General features: G+C 38.6%; 1 protein-coding gene across 1 annotated transcript in view; it reads right to left on the reverse strand.

Moving 5' to 3' along the window:
* The window catches only part of LOC137970754 (uncharacterized), an 82,847-nt gene that overhangs the window by 61,713 nt on the left and 18,634 nt on the right, over window positions 1-2,500 (reverse strand). The window lies entirely within an intron of this gene.

The raw sequence follows: 2,500 nt of genomic DNA on the forward strand, positions 1-2,500 counted from the left end.
ATTGGCTTTTTATTATCAACCACCACATCGACCAGAAAGGCGGAAATTCATATTGTTGTGCAAACATGGCGTGGCATTGATCCATGTAAAAGAAAGACAAAGACCAAATAGAATTTACGGGTTCAAGCTCCTTCAGAAGGTCAGGCCATTGTTCGCGAGGTATGATTTTAAACACGAATTGCGAAAGGCAACCTCGAGCGCAAGCACGAGGCAAACAGAACTACTACATATCCATGTTGACGAGAAAAGACTAAAGTAATTTAAAATCACAGGAAGTAACTGTTACAGCCAAGTCAATTTAAAATAATTTCAAAGAAAGCCGTCTATTTTTGTTTTCAAATTTCGCGGGCGCCGCCATCTTCAGTAATTGTGACGTGTTACCGGTTGCCCTATTGTTATTAGACAAAAGCTCTTTAGGTCAGAACAATAAGGCAACCTTAACACGTCACAATTATTCAAGATGGAGCGCCCGCAAAATTTGAAAAAGAAAATAAACGATTTTAAAATTCCCTTTTCCTGATATAAACACTTTTTTTTAAAACGAACTTCGAAAAAAAATGTTTGTAAACATAATTTCCTTTGGTTTAAACCTATTCTGTGGAGGTTCCCTTTGATTTGAGAGAAAGGTAAACACGCTACTTTGCATTTCAACTTACGTCTACTCTAAAAATGAGCTAAATATTTATCATTGTAAACGTATAATCTAATACTAACTAAAGGGGTGTTGGTTCTTGACTTTTAAACCATCGGTGACTCTTAAAGTGGCACTACAACGAACATCTCTGTTTTTATTTTCTTTTTCCAACTTTAATTGCTCGTGGGCTTAGGAAAATATGAATTTCCATTTTAAAAAAGCAGCATGTGCTTACCCCTTGTGGGAAAAACTTGCGCATACCAGCAAAAAGTCCGTTCGCTATTACTCAGTTCGCTGAACCGAAAGCTAAGATATTATCGACAGTGGCTCTCTTTACAAGGTTGGTGGTTGCGTATTGATGTCATACATTCAAGAAACGTTCGCGGAATCACAGAAAGATAGTTTTCAAGGAGACCTTAACTTACGTCTTCAGCGTCATCTTCTCATTCCAGCTCTTCAGAAAGCGACCAGGAAGACAGTTTTGGCTGAGTAGTCAAGGAATTTTTTCTATTCGCGCCATATCTGGAGAAACCCTATCTAAACTGTTTGTTTCCATTTTCTACTAGCAAGGCAAAAGTGGTAAATATCATTCTTTACGCTTCTTGCTGTGTGTTCGTCAATGAGCGGATTACAAAATGTGAGAAATTCACGTGCAAATCACGAAATTTTAGTATTCACGAGCCCAGTTATACTTATCAATCGAAGGATAATTATAAAATGTTACGTTTAGATCGCACTTTTATCTCATTTCATGTTTCTGGTTTATTTCACTATCGCATTCTTGTTATGTAATTTAGTTAAGTTTAGTCTCTCGGATTACGGTATACTTAGGAGGTCTGAGGAAATGATTGAGTTTTTATATAGCCTGTTCCAGGCTCCGATATTAGGGAAAGCGCAAATATGAAAAAAAAACGAGTGCGAGAGCCTGGAAGAGGCCAGTTTTTATATCGCTGTTGTGATCGTGATCGTGCTATCCCAAGCTCTACAAATCCATCGCTGTTTTTTGTCAAGTACTTAGGAGCTTCACCTAAGTAAGTCGATTTATGTTGTTTCCATGCTTGGTTTGTAGACTAGAGAACAGGGCGATGCAGAAACAATTATTGTTTGATACAAGGACGCAAGACAAAGTATCGAAAAAAATGGAAAAACTTCTAGGTGTGGACAGGGCTCAAGTGAGAACAGCTATGATGACAAAAACAGGTCTGACGTGACTGGTGGATGTAAATCTAACCCCACCAGGAGCGCCCCAAGGCCAGACATGTGCCCAGCGGGAAATACGATGATGATGATGATGATGTTTATTTTTACTAAAACGTTTCCCGTCGTATACATTATGTTAAATCGTTTCATCGCTATTCATCAATTGTATTTAGTTCCGCATTATTCTCAGTTCTGTGTCGTTTTTTAATTGCCTTTTAGTTCGAGCCGTAATCGTTTATTATCACAACCACATTGCTACCCTGCTACTTGGAAATAATTAGTCTTAATTTTCATTGACGATTCTGCACGTGGGGGTTTACGTTACGCGTTCAATTTTGCTCCTAATCCACAAAGCTACGCTATGCCGTGACCTTTCGAAGTTCACATTTAATCATCTGCTCGATCTAAACGAAATAACGAGCTAATTTAATTTAAAAACGTGGTCTCTGGACAATGGTCCGGAAGATTTTCTAACATTTTCAACTTAAAGGTGTTATGTTTTGCAAAGGTCTAGGCAGCACCCTTTGGACGACCTCTCGCTGACAAGGAAACTGCAGTTGTCTTTTTCCACATTGTAGGAACTGATCCCTTTTTTTGGCAGCCGCCTTTGTGTTTCTTTAATGTGGAATGCGCGAGTAAAACACTTGTTTGCAAAATGCAAGGAGC

Source organism: Montipora foliosa, chromosome 9, assembly GCF_036669935.1.
Source record: "Montipora foliosa isolate CH-2021 chromosome 9, ASM3666993v2, whole genome shotgun sequence".
NCBI classification, from domain to species: Eukaryota; Metazoa; Cnidaria; class Anthozoa; order Scleractinia; family Acroporidae; genus Montipora; species Montipora foliosa.